Source organism: Macaca nemestrina, chromosome 14 (assembly GCF_043159975.1).
Source record: "Macaca nemestrina isolate mMacNem1 chromosome 14, mMacNem.hap1, whole genome shotgun sequence".
NCBI classification, from domain to species: Eukaryota; Metazoa; Chordata; class Mammalia; order Primates; family Cercopithecidae; genus Macaca; species Macaca nemestrina.
In genome coordinates, this window is record NC_092138.1 from 372503 (window position 1) to 392813 (window position 20311).

General features: G+C 43.8%; 1 protein-coding gene and 1 long non-coding RNA gene across 27 annotated transcripts in view; both read left to right on the forward strand.

Annotated features, from left to right (window-relative positions):
- Positions 1–18693, forward strand: part of LOC139358257 (uncharacterized) — a 72884-nt gene extending 54191 nt beyond the window's left edge. Inside the window, exons 3-4 of one of the 2 annotated variants that reach the window (XR_011612962.1) lie at positions 1–8407; positions 8721–18693. The exon at positions 1–8407 is cut by the window's left edge and continues 26135 nt beyond it. This is a non-coding gene — a long non-coding RNA (uncharacterized lncRNA). The other variant, XR_011612961.1, reaches the window with a different exon arrangement.
- Positions 1–20311, forward strand: part of AOPE (aminopeptidase O (putative)) — a 386190-nt gene that overhangs the window by 129560 nt on the left and 236319 nt on the right. The gene's annotated exons all lie outside the window — the stretch shown is intronic.

Below are 20311 nucleotides of genomic sequence, written 5' to 3' on the forward strand. Positions count from 1 at the left end.
GACTGTGTTGGATCGGAACATCCAAATGTATCCGACAGAGCCACCAAACGAGCTCTACATATGAGTTAGGATTTTCTAACTTAGAAGAAGTAAAAAGTAAGAAAATGAACTACCTGGAGGACAACTCAAACAGTTTGTCATTATCCAGGTAACACAATGCTCATTAAGCTTGATAAATGATGGCCTAGAAATAGAGAAAATATATAAATTATCCTTATGGAAACTACATTATACAAAGTCATAGGTATTCTCTTCTCATATTCTGGGGTGAGACTGAAAGAATATATATAACAAAGGACAGGCATGCTCCTATTATCAGATGTCACCACTGAGGAAACATTAGAATAAGAACCCCAGCAATAGAACTCATATGTAGGTTTCTTGCCTGGGGTTGCTCACACCCTAAGTTCTATCTACCGAGGCCACGAAGCAGCTCCTCCAGGCACCAGCTCTAGGGTGGAGGTACAGCGGCAGGGAGCTTAATGGCCCTGACCGTGAATGGCCGGGAATGTGCCACATCTGTGCATTTGACTCAGGCCACGTGTTCACAGACCAGCGTGCACACGTCCACACCACACCTGATAAGTGTCTGCACTTATCAAAGGTATAGTGTTAGCGCAGGTTTCTTTCTTCAGTGTGGCGGGTAAGGGCTCATGTATAAAACTAGGTAGTCTCAATAAAAATAATTGGGCCAAAGAGTTATTTACTACCCTTGAGATCAAGGGGAGGCCAGGGTAAAAGAGGCAGCAGAAGGCCGGGTGCAGTGGCTCATGCCTGTAATCCCAGCACTTTGGGAGGCTGAGGCAGGCAGATCACCTGAGGTCGGTAGTTCGAGACCAGCCTGACCAACATAGAGAAACCCTGTCACTACTAAAAATACAAAATTAGCCGGGTGTGGTGGTGCACGCCTGTAATCCTAGCTATTCTGAAGGCTGAGGCAGGAGAAGCACTTGAACCCGGGAGGCAGAGGTTGTGGTAAGCTGAAATCACGCCATTGCACTCCAGCCTGGGCAACAAGAGTAAAACTCTGTCTCAAAAAAAACAAAACAAAACAAAACAAAACAAAAAACACGCAAGAAGATGATGGGGGATGGCATCTATGTAAATGTCATATTGCAAAGAATTCGTAAAAAGCAATTTGGCTGAAGTGACTCATAGGATAGTTCATAGTGCTTCAACATTAATTGGCCTATAAGAAATAAAAGGTAGCTTGTCATTCATTATTTAAGCTGGTAGATGCATCTCTAGCATCTGAAATAAACATGGAGAGGCCAAGGGTTCGCTCGTGGCCCAGCAGACTACTAGAGGAGGGTCTGATAGGCCCGAATTTGAATCCCAGCTTGGCCACTTACCAGGTTCTTGTCTTTGGGGACGTGACCTAACCTGTCTTAGCCTCAGTTTCTCATCTGTAAAATGGGGCTGTTGAACTTAAAGTTCGTTCCTGCTCTGGACATATTGTAAGTGAAGTACTTCAAAGTTTTTCTAACTGCTTCCCAAAGCTGCTCTGGGCTCTCTGAAAAGTACCTTTGCTCAGGACATTCTCTTACGTGAAACTGTCCTCACCTTCTGCCTCTGTGAAGATTCAGCAGCCTGAAGACAGCTCCCCTAATTTCCTCCACCATCTTTTCTCCGTCCCTCTCATCGCAGAGTTCTTGTTACGTTCTCTTACAGCAGTTCTTAAGGTTGTCATTTCTTCAACCATGTTGTAACTGCTGTGCATTCACCTCCTGTGTGTTCATCTTAAACTGCAGAGCCATACTGACAACAGCGTTGGAAATTTCCGATTTGCCTTGGTAGGATTAATCTCCAACGACTTAATATTCCTTTCCCATCTGGAAACTGGATGGAATAACAGCAAGATGGCTGCTCTGGTCGGAGCGCATCTTCCTTATCCTCTGGGAGGAGAGATTGAGAGTACGTTAAAATGTGCTTCTTCTCAGGGCGTCTCACCTTGTAAATATTATTTGACTTCTTAGGATGTTAAAACAAGCCATTAAAGTTTATATTTCTACTATCTATCTTATAAAATTACAGATTGTCTTAAAGCAGAGCGAGTTATCAGTATTTCAAGCCAAACCCTAATATATGATGCAGAACAAGGAACCAAGGTGAGACTGAAAGGTGAACTTGCAAATACAGGCTTATAATTTCATGGAATATGATTATTTAGCTATTTTAAAGCAGTGGCTTATCTACTACAGGTTACTTACTGTATGGCAAAAATGAAAATGCAGATCTCTGTGGATCCAAAAACTTTTTGGAAGCTATGTTAAGACATCATTTACATTGGTTTTCACGTAAGTGCTGGGCTTTGAAGCATTGTTTATTTTTTTAAGACACAGGATCTCACTGCATTGCCCAGACTGGAGTACACTGGCGTGATTATAGCTCACTGCAACCTCCAACTCCTGGGATAAAGCAAGTCTCCCAGCTCAGCCTGTAGCTCAGCCACCACGTCTGGCCTGAAGCATTTCTAGGGCTAGTTTGGAAAAAAAAAAAAAAAAAAAAAAAGCATTTAGACCCCTGGTTGATTTTTACATCGTTTTGCCTTCTGATTTTCCCATTGCTCAATGCTGATTCTTGGCCTAGCGGTATATAGTGGACATGGTTCTTGGCCTAGCGGTATATAGTGGACATGATTGTTGGCCTAGGGTATATAGTGGACATGATTCTTGGCCTAGGGTATATAGTGGACATGGTTCTTGGCCTAGCGGTATATAGTGGACATGATTCTTGGCCTAGGGTATATAGTGGACATGGTTCTTGGCCTAGCGGTATATAGTGGACATGGTGCTAGAATGGAGGTGCTGTGTTTGTCTGTGTCTGAAATATCTGGCCCTGTACAGATGGGGGAAGTAGGGAGTAAACCCTTTCCAGGTGTAAACCTCTGTGTTTTAGCAAAATAACGTTATGGATTCTATATTAGTTTCCTGTGTCTGCTGTAACAAATTACCACAAACTTGGTGGCTTAAAACAATGGAAATGGATTCTGTGACAGTTCTGGAGACCAAAAGGCTGAAATCAGTACGACTAGGCTAAACTAGTCAAGGTGGCAGCAGGACCACACTCCCTCCTGAGATTCTAGGGGAGAATCTTGTTCCTTGCCTCTTCCAGCTTCTGGTGGCCACTGGTGTTCCTTGGCTTGTGGCCACATCACTCCAGTCTTCATAGCCAACATCGCCAACATCTTTGCTATGGACTGAATGTTGATATCCCTCCCAGAGTAGATGTGTTTAAATCCTAACTCACTGTGATGGGATTAGGAGATGGGCCTTTGGGAGGTGATTAGGTCATGAGGATGGAGGGTAGAACCCTCATTAATGGTATAAGTGCTTTATAAAAGACACTGAGACTGGGCTTGGTGGCTCACGCCAGTAACCTCAGCACTGTGGGAGGCTGAGGCAGGCGGATCACCTGAGATCAGGAGTTGGAGATCAGCCTGGCCAACATGGTGAAACCCCGTCTCTACTAAAAATACTAAAATTAGCTGGGAGTGGTGGCGGGCACCTGTAGTCCCAGCTACTCGGGAGACTGACGCAGGAGAATGGCGTGAACCCGGGAGGCAGAGCTTGCAGTGAGCCAAGACTGCAGCACTGCAGTCTAGCCTGGGTGACAGAGTGAGACTCCATTTCAAAAGAAAAAAAAAGACATGAAGGTGGAGGTTGCAGTGAACTGACTGTGCCCCTGCACTTTAGCCTGGGCAACAGAGCAAGACTCTGTCTCAAAGAAAAAAAGATAGGAGAGCTTGTTTTCCCTCTCTGTTCTTTACCATGTGAGGATGCAATGAGAAGGTAGTCATCTGTAAAGCAGAAAGAGGGCCTTCAGTAGGAGCCTGACTGTGATAGCATCCTGACCTCAGATATCCAGCCTCCAGAAGTGTGAGAAATACATTTCTGTTTATAAGCACCCACTCTATGGTACTTTGTTCTAGCAGCCTGAACTAAGGCCATCTTCAAATCTCTGTTGGTGCTGTCTTCACATCCCCCTGTCCTCTGTCTGCCAAATCTCCCTTTGCCTGCCTCTTACAAGGACATGTGTGATTACAATTAGGGTCCGTGCAGATAATCCAGGATAATCTGCCTAGCAAAGACCCCCGCTCTCTTTTCTTTTTTCCCCATACACGGTAACATTCACAGTTCCAGGAATTAGGGTGTGAATATCCTTTGGGGGCCATTTTTCAGCCTCTCACAGACTCCATTTGTTCCGTATGAATCAATGCTCACTGCCTCTTAGGTCTTCTCTCAGCCTATTCCGTCCTGGTGTGGTTGGATACAGAGTTAGGACACAGGCTTTGGGGTCCGCTAACCTGTGTTGGAATCTCTTCTTTGCTGCCTACTGATTCTAGGTCTGGGGCATGTTGCTTAAGTTCTTTATGCTTTTGTCTGCTCATCTGTAAATGACAGGCACTATTATACTCACGTTTTCTGTAAATTAATTAATAAATAAATTCAGCAGACATTTATTTAGGGCCTCCTATGTACTCAACACTAAATTCTTTGGCTACAGTGATGAACAAATAGAGACATTCCCTGTCTTCAAGGGGCTTATAGTCTGGTTGGGGAGATAGTTATTAAACAAATATTCTCAAAAATGGAGTACAACAAACTGGTCAGTCCTATGTGGGAGAAATGCAGGGTTAGAGGAGAGGCTCCTGGCAGGACCTTGGGGCAGGTGCCTCTGAGGCAGTGATGTGGAAGCTGAAACCTGAAGGGCAGTGGAACGTGAGCCAGGCCAGCAGTAGGAAGAAGGGCATATTATACAGGGATTGGAAGCAACTTGGAACTCTGGAGGACCTGAAAGAAGTGTTCGTGGAATTTAGTCAACTAAGGGAAGATTGGCATGAAATGAGATTGGCAACATCATGAGGGTGTCAGACCAAGCAGGGCCTCATATAAATCTGAGCTTCATTCTGAGTGTATTGGGAAGCCCAGAGGGTTTAAGCAGTGGCAAGGGTGGGGACGGGGTGGGGAGGTCGTGATCTGGCTTATGTTTTGACATGATTACTCTGGCTTCTGGTTCGGGAATGAAGCGACAGGACAGGAGTAGTGGCAGTGGAATGGTGAGATGAGATGAGGTGTGGCCGCAATCCAGTCGGGAGATGAAGGTGGCTTGGACCAGGGTGGAGAGGGTGCTGGTGGGGAAAATTGGAGAGTTCCAAGATATGCTCTGGAGAATGCAGGACTTGGGAGTTTTATATGGGGAGATGATGAGGAAGAGGGAGATGTCAAGGGTGACTCCCAGGTTTTTGGCAGAAGCAGCTGGATGGACGACTGCTCCATTGACTACTGTGGGGAGGACAGGAAGAGGAGCAGATTAGAAAAGATTCTGAGTTATCTGTACATGTCAGGTTTAAGAAGCCACTTAGCACAGTGCAGAGCACACCATAAACAGATTTTAGTAGCTTCTAATTCTGTCCATTTCAAAGTCATAATTGACTGTTGAGTCAGGACACGTGGGTTCTAGCTCTGGCTAGTCCGTGTTAGACAAATAAACCTCTTAGGGCATCAGTGTCCTCATCTACAAATCGGAGGCAGTCAGACTCGGTGCTTTTCGCGGTTCCTTTCGGCTTCAGTCTGCTGACAATGCTATGAGATTCTTCAGTCTGGACCACCTGGAATCCACTGTGGCCAGCTGGATCTGCTTCAGAGGGGCTGATGAACCAGAACTCTGCATGTGGGTAGCAGTTTCTGGTGGAAGCTGACGTATGGGGAGCTCTGGCCAAGGCAAATCGTGGCTCTCGAGGAGGCTTCATGACGAAGGGGAAGGATGTGGTTTGAGGGCAGTAGCAGCTGCTGCTGTCACCGAACAAGCATGAAATCCACTGAGCTTCAGACGACATTGCAACTGAGGATGGCTGTTATTAGTTGGCGAATTAATATGATGTGGGGCATATGGAGAAATGGTGATGGGCAGAAAAGAAGATGAAGAGAGAAACATATACTGGTTCTTTCCTGTGCATTCATCTGTTACTGGCACGGAGTCATCCTTAGTGCCACAGTGAGTGTCCGAGATGGGCCATCTCCAGTTGAACTCCCTTGATTTACAGATTAAGCAACCAAAGTCAACAGCAACTTCCATGGCAACAGAGCCAAACTGGCACTCAGGTCTCCTCACACCTGGCCTGTGCTTTCCTGCTCCACCAGGCTGCCAGGGGTGGTTCCCATGAGCTGTTTTAAGGCCCAGTTTTGGAAAAAGAGTCGTTTGGTTTCATTTGTCTTAGACCAGACCCCAGAGATGGTATTTACTGTTCCCAGCCCCCAGTACGAAACCACTGAATGTAAGTTTTTTTTTTTTTTTTTTGAGACGGAGTCTCGCTCTGTCCCCCAGGCTGGAGTGCAGTGGCGCGATCTTGGCTCACTGCAAGCTCCGCCTCCTGGGATCATGCCATTCTCCTGCCTCAGCCTCCCAAGAAGCTGGGACTACAGGCGCCCGCCACCGCGCCCGGCTAATATTTTTTGTGTTTTTAGTAGAGACGAGGTTTCACTGTGGTCTCGATCTCCTGACCTTGTGATCCGCCCGCCTCGGCCTCCCAAAGTGCTGGGATTACAGGTGTGAGCCACCGCGCCCGGCTGAATGTAAGTTGTTACACGCAGGCCTTCTCTTCGGCCAGTGCTTGATGAGCAGTAGACCTGGCGCAGCCTGGATTCCACAGCCATCTCCCCTAGCTGCATGGGCTGGGTCCCCCGTGCTTCTGTAGGACCTGCTCTTCTGAGGCATGTTCTGGGAGTGAAGAGGCTGCACCACGTCTTTCGTGAGGCTGGCGGTGCTCTCCTTGTCCTCAAAGTTGTTTGTTGTTTGGTTGGATTTTAAAAACTCAACAACAGCTTCGTTTATGAAAAGCAGCTTATTAGGAAAGTTGCCGCTTCATCCTCTGATTGTGGCTAGTTTGTGAGTAATTAAATTCCCTGGCCTCCTCTTTGGAAGCAATGACTGGTCATTCTGTTGCTTTATTACTATTTCACAACCTAGGAAGCAGAGCACACCACCTCCACCTCACTGTTTAACTTGAAACGGCTCATGGGAGCGTGTGAGCGAGACTTCAGATGTGCCTATTCCATGGTAAGAAGCACGTTTCTTTCAGAGTCACTGGGCTGACTGAGCAGGATCCCCACAGAAAAACAGGGTCCTTGGGCCTCGGGCGTACCTCAGGGCGATGCTGGGGGACGCCTGAGCCATGTCAGGCCTGTGTTAGATGCACGGCAGGGAGGATCTGGAGCAAGGATTCATCTCCCAGATGTGGGGCGATGGGGAGGTAAATCATCCTTTAAAGAAACTCTTTCTCAAGGCTGAGAGACCATGTCCTGAGAAAAGGGAGGGCTCTGTTTGCAGAGGCCACACGTCTTGACCTCCTTCCAGTCTCCTTGAACATGCTCTGTTCATTACTGAAACAGCGGTTTGCCTGCGGCTGGTCCCCACCCTCGAGGATGCTCAGCCAGTTTCCACCGCATCTCCAGGTTCTGCCCCTCCTCCTGCAAGGCCCACCTCAAGGGCCAGCGCCTCCCTGGAACCTTCTCCCAGAGCCCCTGTCCTCCCTGTTTTTGGTTTCTGAATTCCATCCCCACTTGCAGTCACACTGCACAATTTTGCACTTTGTTGCCTCATGTTGTTTCCTCTGGGTGGGTGTGTTGGGAGAGAGGATAGGTGGTTCGTGCATGTCCTTTCTCAGTGGCAGACTCACTAACTTCCTCGGGACAAGAACCCCGTCTTGAACTTCTTTATATTCTCTCATAGTATCAGGCTTAATTCTCGGGACAAAGTATATGCGCACAATTACTTCATCATTCACTAGAAAAGAGTTTTAGTGCGTTCATCGAGTAATAGGTTTACAAAGACACATGTAAAGTCCACACGGACTTGTTTTTCAAATTATTTTCAAAAGCATAATGGTAAGATCTAATTTGGTTGCGTGTGACAGAACGCTTGAAAGAATGACTTAGGTAAGACAGAAGTTTCCTTCTTTCCGCATGTGGAGGAAGGGCACGGGCAGGGACCAGGGTGGAGTCGGAACCGGGGCTGCTTCTCATCCCTTTCCTGCTGCTCTACCGTCCTGTTCTATGATTGATTTTTCTTTTTCTTTCTTTTCTTTTCTTTTCTGTTCTGTTCTTGTCTCTTCTCTTCTCTTTTCTTTTCATTCTCTTCTTCCTGCCCTGCCTCCCTCTTTCTTCTCTGTTCTTTCTCTTTTTCTTTCTTCTTTTCTTTTTCTTTTTCTTTTTCTTTTTTCTTTTTTTTTTTTTTTTTTTTTGAGAAGGAGTCTCGCTCTGTCATCCAGGCTGGAGTGCAGTGGTGTGGTCTCCGCTCACTGCCAGCTCTGCCCCCCAGGTTCACAGCATTCTTCTTCCTCAGCCTCCCTAGTAGCTGGGACTACAGTTGCCCGCCACCATGCCCGGCTAATTTTTTGTATTTTTTTGTATTTTTTTTTTGAGACAGAGTCTTGCTCTGTCGCCCAGGCTGGGGTGCAGTGGCCGGATCTCAGCTCACTGCAAGCTCCGCCTCCCGGGTTTAGACCATTCTCCTGCCTCAGCCTCCCGAGTAGCTGGGACTACAGGCGCCCGCCACCTCGCCCGGCTAGTTTTTTGTATTTTTTAGTAGAGACGGGGTTTCACCGTGTTAGCCAGGATGGTCTCGATCTCCTGACCTCGTGATCCGCCCGTCTCGGCCTCCCAAAGTGCTGGGATTACAGGCTTGAGCCACCGCGCCCGGCCAATTTTTTGTATTTTTAGTAGAGATGGGGTTTCACCATGTTGGCCAGGCTGGTCTCAAACTCCTAACCTCAGGTGATCCACCCACATAGTCCTCCCAAAGTGTTGAGATTACAGGTGCGTGCCACAACGCCCAGCTAATTTGTGAATTTGTAATAGAGACAGGGTTTCGCCATGTTGGCCAGGCTGGTCTCGAACTCCTGGCCTCAAGTGATCCACCCGCCTCGGCCTCCCAAAGTGCTGGGATTACAGATGAGAGCCACCACGCCCGGCCATAGCATATGATTTTCATCCTCAAAGTCTACTCATAGTACATAACGGCTTTTGGAGATCCAGCACGTGTATGTGTATGCACATTGTAGGTAGCGGGAAGGAGGAAGGAGGAAGAAGAAGGAGTGAAAGGCCTGCACCAACTGTCCTTCAAGGAGCTTTCCCAGAAGCTGCTGCAGAATACTTTCACTTGCCTCTTACCGGTTCAAACCTGGTGACATTTAGCTGCAAGGGAGATTGGAGAATACAGACCTCATTCTAGATAGCCATGTGTTCAGTGGAAACTTGGGGGTACTAAGGAGAAGGGGGAAAATAGCTGGATACTCCGACACATGGACCAATTTGGATGAAACAGGTATGTTGAAATAACTGTCTTTTTAGCCTCGTCAGACCCTTCATTAATTCCTCGATGAGCCACTTTTTGCATCTGCTCTGTTCTATGATAATTATTAGAGATAGAACAGAGAAAAGACTGATACAACCTTTACTCTCAGAAAGGCGACAATTCAGCATGGGGAGACAGACAGTATGCAGGAGGACAAATAAATGAACGAAATAATTACGAGATAATAGTAAGTACTATATGAAAAAATCACATGGTCTTGGTTTAAAAACTTTTCCATTGATTGGATATCACTCAGAGTTGCTTGTTATATGAATGAGACATTCAGTCTTCATCAAAGCTGTTTTGGTTTCTCTTTTGGATTGTGCCAGTAAATCTCTATGATTTTTTTTAGAGGGGAAAAAAATGCGTTAAAAATTGCTTTGCTGGACCATTCGTAAGAGGATTTATTTAGACTGGAAAGTTTTACGCTGACATTTCTAAAAAGTTTATATCTGGGTATGTTTATATTAATTAAGGTTTTATTTATATAATATGAATGCACATTTTCAGGAGCCATTTATTTAAACATGTAAAGACCATTAAGAAGAGTGTTGTCAGTAACAGAAGAGACTTCTAATGTTATGTGTTTAATAAAGCAATGTAATTTATAAAATACTTAGCAAAATATTAATGTTTTATACTTTTTTCCCAAGGTAGGAATTTTTATTTTCCTACATTTCATACACAACAGTATAATTCAGTTATTTTAATTTTATAATAGGTTGCTGTTAGAGCCAGATCTGTCTTTGCAGAAGAGATTTTTTTTAAATGTGAGTAAAACAAAGAGCCATCAGCAACACTTGTGTGGGTTTGATTCGATGTACTTTTTAACACTCCATGTTGATTTCTGCAATCTTGTAGTAAAATTGCTTAGGGTTAAGGAGATATTTTAGACAGTCTTCATTTTATGACTTCTTCATTAACACACACTTGAATAATTTTCTAGTGTCTAACACTAATTTTCAGCTATTTAAATCCGTGGTGTATCATCTCCTAACGATGATGAAGACCAGAATCTGGAGAAAAAAGAGAATCTGCATTGTTTGGAATATCTTTAAATAAGAAATCCTAGAGAACGGTTCTGGATTTTACATGTAGAAACGTTAATCAACAGCAATAAACTCTGTGCTGACGACATATTGAAAACAAACGAGGACTCAGGAAAAAACAGGAAGTTTGTCCAAACGACTCTTCCTAGTAACAGGTTTTGTGTGTCTTTGTTAAGAGCATCACAGCTTGTTTTAATTCTTTTTTTACTTCCTTTCTAAAATTTGATGTTATGTTTCTTCACAGTTTTATATACAGCTTTTATTTAATAACCACTCTTCACTTCAAACGAACTGATTTCTGTAACAGAGGAATTACAAATGAAAGGAATTGGTAATGAAATTGAAATGTGGCGTTTCAGTCCATAGGCATAGTGGTGTTATAAATTGCTAATTAGTGAATCTTTTGCTAGGCCAGCGCCTAAACTGCTTTCAAGCCCACTTTTAATTGGTAACATTACTTGGCATTTTGTAGGATGGAAATGCCTTTTGCTTACCATTCTTAGCCTTATTTTTATATTCTTGATTTAAACTTGACCCTTTGTTGTCACTGTAATGCAAGAAACCATTCCTGTTTAATCTTGGACAGCTGCATATGTTTAGAGACTATATGCATCGGTTCTCACAGAAATCCGACCTGAAACAGACAGATGTTGGAACTCTTATGTAAAAATCTATTCTAAACAATCTGGGCTACTGCTAGACAGGAATGCCAAACATTTCCAACCGCAAATTATACTTGATAATAACCACCTTGATGGCAGAAAGCAGCAGACCTCCGCTCCATGACATGGTCTGGAGGAAGGTAACAGGTCTTTGGCATTTTAGCTTAGGTTTGTTACGTTTACAGAAGATTAGGGCCATTGCAAATGGCATCATTGTGAAAATTAGAAACTATTAATTTACGTGCAGAAATTCGCCGAACACAGACGTCTTTATTCTCTTTTGCCACGTAACCGGACCGTAGCAAGGAGCCACTGACCGGGAGGCAGGAGTCTGCCTGAAGCCAGGCGGGCCGAGCACACAAAGAGCCGTGTGGCTCAAGGGGAAATGGACGTGCGTGCCCTTTACAAGTTTCCGAAATCCGTGTATTTCTGAAGAATCATTTAAGTAAGCTCACCAGTGTGTTTTACTTTGTGAAATGTGGGGCATGCCGGTTATGAAATGGGAACTCTGAAATGTGATACATCCATCTTAACCAGCTCAGGGTTTATTCAATTCTTCCAGCCCTAATCCTATTAACTCTCATGCACAAAGGAAATACACGACTCCTCTCTGATGATTCTACCCAGGCCTCCTGGCATTTAGAAACCACATTTTAAATTTTACCAATTACGCCTACTAGTTCATTAAAAACTAATCATCATAATGTTTTTAATAAACTGATAGGCTTTACATGTAAAATTTAAAATTTGAAGGTAGCTTCAAGCATCAGTGAAGCTACCTTTCAACAAAATTTTAGATTAAGAGAAGGCGTTAGAAGAGATTGATGATGTCAGTCAGTATATAGAATTTGAGGATTTTTTAAAAAACAATTTATTTGAATATGGAAATTTTTGGTGTGAAGTACATCAAATGTAAGTCTTTTTCAAACCAAATCTTTGGTTTTACAAATAAAGCTCATTGGTTGATTAAAAATATAACCAGCATCAATGTAACCAGTGCTCAAATTGGATTTTTTAGATTGTTTACTTAAGGGATTTTGAAGAGTTTGATGACTCATAATCAGCTTATAAAATGTGAGGATTTTTTAATAGCAGCCTTATTTAAAATAAGTCAAAATGTGAAATGCATGAAACTTATTTCTGGCTGTATGTCATTTGGACATAAATCTAACCCAGCAAAATTCCAAGATCTAATTATGATGCTGTGGGAAGCTAATCTCATTGCAGTGAAGATGAGCTAATGACACATTATTCCATATTGTATTATATACTTTTCAGTCTGCTGCCTGCTGTTTTGATTAAATTTACTTTCTACCATTCAGATTGGAAACAGCAAAGCCTTTCTGTTATTACCTATCAAGTTTATAAAGCCTTTCTCTAAAATTTTGAAGTGTTTTAGATTTCCATCGCTTATAAAATTTTATACAACCCTTAATGTGAAATCACAGAAGATTTGCGTCTATCCCTTTCTGTTTAGAAGTACTTGCTGTTTCCAGGTACCAGGCTGCAGTCAGCACGGCCCGCTCCGGGCAGAGGTGGCCTGGAATGTCTAGTCAATCTCAGTTTACATAACAGTTTCCCTGGCCTGTTTGCTCTCAGAGGTCACTTCAATGTCAGCTTCAGCGGTCCATGGTTAGTCTGCCCGTTCCACACGATCACTGAGGGAGAGAAAACGCTGCATCTGGGGCGTTCTTCCTGTTTGTGTAGCCCATATTATTTGAATGTACATTAAAACAGTGATAACATTCACCTCATACACTGAAGAGCAGATTTGTTTTTCTGTCTGATTTCTTGTTCTGTCAGACTCTTTTCCTGCCTGGAAGACACCTAGTTTTCTAGCCAGGATAGCTGAATGCTCCCTTTGCAAACACCTTGGCCTGACGTTCAGAATGAAACTGTGGTCAGCACCCCTTACCGTTCTTCAGAAAGTCTTCCCAGCCCTGATAGGATCTGTTCGGATTCGGAATATCAGGGAGCATTTCTTGGTGAATAAACCTGACTTCTTATATACTGGTGTAGTCACTTCCCTGTAACTAGGTAATTTAAGCCAGTTGCCTTTCATTTCAACCATGTCAAAGTATCAAATAAAGCTATACCTTCAGACCAGCCAGGAAAATGAGAGGCTGGACAGTAACATGTTTATAATATAAATCCTTCCTGTTTTCTCAACCTGTGCTCCCCTGGCTGTTTTCCATTCTGACAGAACACTCTGGAGATTTGCCTACAGACAGTGACCATCAATTTAAAGATTTGTTGATGACTAAGAAAAATTCCAAAGCTGCAAATGAATGAATCCAATGCTGACTAAAACAACTGACCAAAATGACTAATTCCTGGCTACTTTAGCACGAAAGGTCAGAACAACTGGGACAGCAGGCCTGTGTCACTCGTTCCCTAGTAAGCAGCTTGGAGGCCACAGGTGACTTCCTCCTCTTTCCAGACTGAGATGGACCAGAAGTAGTGCGGTTCACCAGTGTGGGGAGGGCAGTTGGCTGTGAGTAATAATACCTGCAAATCGCTTGATCTCAAGGACTGTGCTTGCTGACTTGAGAAAATCTATTTTCTTCAGTTTTAGATGTAACTAACACAGCTACCGTGTACTCGCGTTGAGTCTCACTGAATTCCCATGCATTGAGGGTCCACTGGAATTCTTTGTTCATGGGCATTTTGACTGCTGGTGTGTATGAGACGGTGAGAAATGGTGGCAGACACACATAATTTGTGTGTCCCGTATTTTCATTTGCACTGAGCTGCTTTGCTCCCATGTGTGCTCCACTGCTGCATCAGATTCCACTTACAAAGTGTAGGTCCAAAGGTAACATTAACCGGAGTTTCAGGACAATGACAGCAGATCATGAAACCACGTGTGGGGTGAGTGGGGCCTTGTGACTACGCAGGCCAGTGCAGTGGAGACTCCCTGTATTACCTTCCCTGATGTCATTTCTTTCCCTGCCCCTCTCCCAGCAGCCACTGTAAGTTTTTATTCTCATGTGTATCTTTATTATTTTACTTCATGCGGATTCGGAACATGTATTTAGTATCGCTTGCCATATTTTAAAACTTAATGTGAACAGTGTCATTAGGAACCCGCAGCTTCTTTTTTACTCTCAAAACATTTACTGTATGTTTTTGGCCGGGTGCGGTGGCTCTCGCCTGTAATCCCAGCACTTTGGGAGGCCAGTGCAGGTGGATCACCTGAGGTCGGGAGTTTGAGACCAGCCTGGCCAATGTGGTGAAACCCCTTCTCTACTAAAAATACAAAAATTAGCTGGGCGTGGTGGTGCACGCCTGTAATCCCAGCCACTCGGGAGGCTGAGGCAGGAGAATCCCTGGAACCCGGGAGGCGGAGGCTGCAGTGAGCCAAGATTGCACCACTTCACTCAAGCCTGGGTGACAGAGCAAGACTTCGTCTCAAAAAATAAAAAAAAATAAAAATAAAAATAAAGACATTTGCTGGATGTTTTAAAAATTGGTCCATGTGGCCGGGCGCGGTGGCTCAAGCCTGTAATCCCAGCCCTTTGGGAGGCCGAGACGGGCGGATCACGAGGTCAGGAGATCGAGACCATCCTGGCTAACACGGTGAAACCCCGTCTCTACTAAAAAATACAAAAAACTAGCCGGGCGAGGTGGCGGGCGCCTGTAGTCCCAGCTACTCGGGAGGCTGAGGCAGGAGAATGGCATGAACCCAGGAGGCGGAGCTTGCAGTGAGCTGAGATCCGGCCACTGCACTCCAGCCTGGGCGACAGAGCGAGACTCCGTCTCAAAAAAAAAACAAAACAAAAAAAAAAAAATTGGTCCATGTTGCTGTGGCAGTAGCCTTTGTGTCTGGTTTAATCTTATGTGTCTGAAGTTCCACGTTTTCGATCCTTTCAGTTGTTGACTGTTAGTGAATGCCCTATTTCTAGCTTGGGTGGGGTGAATGTAGTGATCAGCCTTTGAGGCTGTATTTAACCAAAAATTTGTTTGGAGACTTGAGTCATCAACCCTTATCTGTTGTATTGAGTTTCCACTCAGCCCATTGTCTGGGCAGAATGTGGGCTGGAAAAGTTTACTAGTGTCTCTTGGCAATCAGTTGCTGTGGGATGGCACAGCCCACATGGAAGGGGGTGGGTAATGTTTTTTGGGTTAGACCATTTACCTTCAAATGAAATTGAATTAGTATAAAAGGAAGCCTGTAGAAATATAGAATCAAAGCCAGATACGGCTCATGTTACCCAGAAGCAGAATGAATGATTCCTTATCTGTCGAGTGTCATCTGAGGACAGCGTATCTGCTGTGAATCTCTCTCCACAGAGTTTTTCTTTGTGTAATCATTGCCCAATCTCATTATACTCATTACTTTTTAGAGTTTGTAATATTAAGTGTGACCATTTGATAGGAGTGGCATTATCACATTGATTTCTCCCCTAATAGGAAAGATGGAACATGATTGGGCACTTGGTCCTCGGGCAGGAGAGGGAGGAATAGAAGCCATGATTTTTTTTTTTTTTTTGAGAAAGTTTTATTCTTACTGCCTGAACTGCAGTGCAGTGGCACGATTTCAGCTCACTGCAACCTCCGCCTCCTGGGTTCAAGTGATTCTCCTGCCTCAGCCTCCCAGTAGCTGGGATTATAGGCACGCACCACCGTGCCTGGCTAATTTTTTGTATTTTTAGTAGAAACAGGGTTTCACCATGTTAGCCAGGCTCGTCTTGAACTCCTGACCTCATGATCTGTCCACCTTGGCCTCCCAAAATGTTGGGATTACAGGCGTAAGCCATTAATTTTTTAAAAAGGGAAGGGGGGCAGTCAAAACATGAATGTTTTTTAAGGAGAAGAGTATCGAGAATTAATCATCATCATTTTCATTTCTAGACTACCAGTCTGTCTGGCAGATGCTGAGTGGCTTACATACATTCAAACCCAATTCAGTCCTCACAACAACCCCAAATGATAGGCATTTGTTTTATTTTATAAATGAGAAGTTTAGACACAAAGAGAGTTCCCTCAAGGTCCCAGAATGGGTGATGGGAGGGCTGGTGTTTGAACCCAGAGGCCGCAGAGGCAGGGCTCCACACATTCCAGTAAACCAAGCTTGCTGATGCCACAGATTAGCAGTGAGCCAGTCTTGTCTCAGGCAGGGGCCACCACTGGGGCCTGGTGCCAGCTGATGACTAGATGTCTGCTGTGACATTTGTGGATAGTGAAGATATAAGTTGGATGTGGGTCAGCCAAGTGGGAAAAGTAGTAAAATGTTAGTGGTTATGTGGTTTCTAAGGAAGAGCCAGAAAAATTAAAGTCACTATCTTTTGGGTTTTTATAGACCTGCCTTTGGCCTCAAAGGATCGCTGCCCCACTTGAGGTCTGTCTGTGTCTGGCTGGCCTTCATAAGGGTGTTGGGGCTGCTGCCCTCCTCTCTCTGCCCTGATTGGACCAGGCCGTTGTCCGCTGCCTCCGCAGTCAAGTACTGCACATGTGGGCTGTTCCTCTTTCTCTCCACTCCTTTTTCAGCCCTCCTCCTCCACTCTTCCTAATCTGGGTGTGGGCGCGGGCGCGGCTCCCAATTCCATTCTCTGCAAAGGTCTGTAGCCTGGAGGGCATTCGGATGCCCCACCCTGCACCATAGTTTTGAGCCTGTGTCAGCAGCCTTTCTACTCACTCTTATTATATCCTTTCATATGACCTTGATTCAACTTGCTATCTTTAGCTTTGCTCTCTTAATGCCACCACTCAAGTACAGGCCTCTGTTTTAAACATGTCTTTTATTTACCATCTACCCAGGAACCTCTCTGGTTTGATCACATGATTTTCAGACTTCCTGACATCCGAGTGTGGGGCATACCACCCTGTGTAATGGTGGCTGATTTTAATCTTCTTGGCCGCAATAAATCTGACACATACCTCAAGCCAATGGCATGCTCCTCTTGATATTTTGATCCCATTTCTTCTACCACAGAGATTGTCTGACTGAAGAAAGTAGCTCAGTATGTGCTGTTTTTGTTTTTACTAATGTTGGAGAGTCCGATTGGCATTCCAGCGCACTTGAATTTCTGCAACCTCTTACCAACTCGATTGTTACAGACTTAAAAGCATTTTGCCTTATCTGATATTTATTGGTACTGAAGGTTGGTTAATTTTTTTTTCCTATCTTGTACTTCATCAAAGTAATAAGAAATATGGGCCTGGCATGGTGGTTCACGCCTGTAATCCCAACACTTTGGGAGGCTGAGGCTGGTGGATCACTTGAGCCCAGGAGTTTGAAACCAGCCTAGGCAACATGGCAAAACGCTGTCTCTATACAAAATACTAAAATTAAGCAGGCATGTTTGTATGTGCTTGTAGTCCCAGCTACTCAGGAGGCTGAGGTGGGAAGATCATCTGAACTCGGGGAGGCCAAGGCAGCAGTGGGCCCTGATTGTGCCACTGCACGCCAGCCTGAGCAACAGAGGGAGACCCCGTCCCCCCGCACCAAAAAAAAAAAAAAAAAAAAGACAAATTTTTTCCCCCTAGTTTTTTACAGTTCAATAAGACACCTATAGGAAGGAAATGGTTCTAGTCAGTAAAAGTAGTGTCTAGAATTTCCATAAGACACCTATAGGAAGGAAATGGTTCTAGTCAGTAAAAGAAGTGTCTAGAATTTCCATATCACTTTTCTTCCTTGGGCCTTTTTGGATTGAGTTTGTCTGGGTGTATGAATAAGTGATCCTACCAGTGAGGCGTGTGTTTAAAATGGACTGATGGCAAACCATCACCACTCTGGCGGAGATCTCAACGGGGGCAGTCGTCACTCTTTAGTCGTGTTTTTGTTTTGGTTGGTTGGTTTTTAAAGGTCATCTGTGTAACCCCTCGTTTTACAGAGGCGGAAACAGGCCAAGAAAGGTCGCCTTACGTTGCTACTCAGAGAACTACACGGCAAAAATGGGCCCAAGTCCGGGGCTCATCAGGGCGTTTTCTTAGAACCCCTGGGAGGGATTTCAAAACCCAAGTCCCACATGATTCTGGACCATTAACTCAAGAAACAGCAGACATGCCTCTTTAAGGCAAAAGTTCTGTGTTCCGTCAGTGAGCTTCTCAGACCACTGTGTCTCCTATGTTCTTCAGTAAAAGACTTTAATATCTAAAACTCCTGTAACCTCAAATCCTGTTATCCCCAAACAAGGCAATGACTTATTCCCTGAGATACGTGCACCGTCCTGCTCAGTTCCTGAATGCTTCGTTACGTTTATATGGATGGTGTATTTTCCAAGCGCTAGATAAAATATTTCCTCATCTCAAGTATCTGCCTACTCATTTGGAAAGAAAAGACATGAAAGATGAACAAGCAGCAATTAAGTGCTAATTGTGTGTGGTACCAATCATTGGTGCCTTAAAACTTCAAGGAAAATAAAAATGACTGGAAGTCGGGTCAGGGCCGTCACGAGCAGCCTCCAGAGAGTTTCTCACTCACAAGAGGGTTAAGGCCTTTGCTGGCAGGTTAAGTAGCCAGGCAGGAAGATTTGTCAGAGAGGAACCCAGGGTCCAGGAGAGGCAATAAGGAAAGGAAATCTATCCAGGGGCAGTGAAGTATAACACAAATAAATAGGTTGAGGCGGATACCAGAGGAGCCGATGATCCAAAGAGAAGGCAACAAGGAAAGGGTGGGGAAAGGATATGAGGGGAAAATAAAACAGGGAGGAAAAAACTGAAAATGAATCACCTAATTAATGGGTGGGAATACTGGCTGATGGTTTCCAGGGGCACTGTTTCTAGTCCAGTTATCTGTCAGAAATGCTTTGGATTAGTGGCCAAAGGAAATTTAGGAGAAACCTCCCAGCTAAAATACTTGAATGCTTTCCCCAAGCCTCTGTTTTTACTTCTCTTACTTGAAAGAGTACAAAAGACAGTGTTAGACCTTTTGACCAAGAATATAATTTTAAAGTCCTGATTCCAGAATTCTTTGGAATTAACAACTATGTGGTGTGGTCCTTATCTTACTGTGCTGGGAAGCACCTGACGTCTTCGGAGCCAGAGCATAACTTGATAAGTAACAGCTGCATGAGTGGTTGGAGATAACTCTGAGAAGGAGCTGGGGACTTTGCACAGATTCAAAGAAGAGACAGAAGGGGGAAACTGCTGCCTTCACATCATCTCTCCCTTCCTTTGTGTCTGGTTTGTTCATGAGAAATTATGAATCAACCTGAAGAATCTGAGCAGTTATTTGTAGACCTTAAGGAGCAAATTTAGTTTCCTTTGGTTTATTATGTTTACGTATTTAATATATTGATTGAACAAAGAGGGACCAAATGCTTAATATTTTTTCAAGTAACTTCTTTGATACAATAATATCTTATTCTCTGTTTCATCAAGATGCTATACAAATTTTCAGGTACTAGAAGTTTCAGTAAATGATATATATTGCTGACATAATTTAGTCAAGTTATAGCCACTACACACAGTGAAGTGAGAAGATTATATATCCTCTCTCAATGGAGGATGAATAAACTATTAGTAGTTTATTGAGTACATTCCTTTTTGTCTATACTTGGGATGTATACACACAAAAAAGGAAGAATGATAGGAAACATGTAAAGTGTATTAGAAATAACTATGTTTTATTTTGTGATCATGGAGAAATGTGGGTTCCCTTTAATATTTAATTGAAAAAAGAAAAATGTGACTAGAAATTTTCATTGTTTAGTGAGTCATTAGATATGGTTATAAAGTTTTCAGAAAGCATACAGTTCTCCGATGTTGTACACCAGGCGGCACCGTGAGCGTTCTCAAAGGTGTTGCACCGTCTCCACTCCCTTTTTTAATCCAGGAAAAGTACTAATGATTTAATATTTTTCTACAAGAATATCCCACTTTCGGAGGTTTCTATTATTTTTTAGAGAGAACGTTGGTTACAAACAGCATCTGAAAGAACATTCCTTTAAAAACAGCCACAGGGAAGTCGAGTTATTTTTATAGCGGTAATACTTTATACAGATCTGTGATCTTCCATCTAAGAACTTTCAAGCACTTTTGAAATGTTGACTCATCAATCCATGACACACTTAGAAGACTGGGCAGTAATTCTGCTTCCATTTGGTTTCAAAGAACTCACTGTGTCCTAAGGTATGTGGACCCTTTTTTGAAAAAATTATTTTTATTTCTTCCCTTTTTCTTTTTTAAAATTTTATTTTATTTTTTATTTTTTGTTTCTTGTTAAAGGCCAGAAGAAATATGGCCTGGTTCCAACCCACTAGAAACTCAGTGTGATGAGGGGAGGAGCCACAGAGGAGCTCC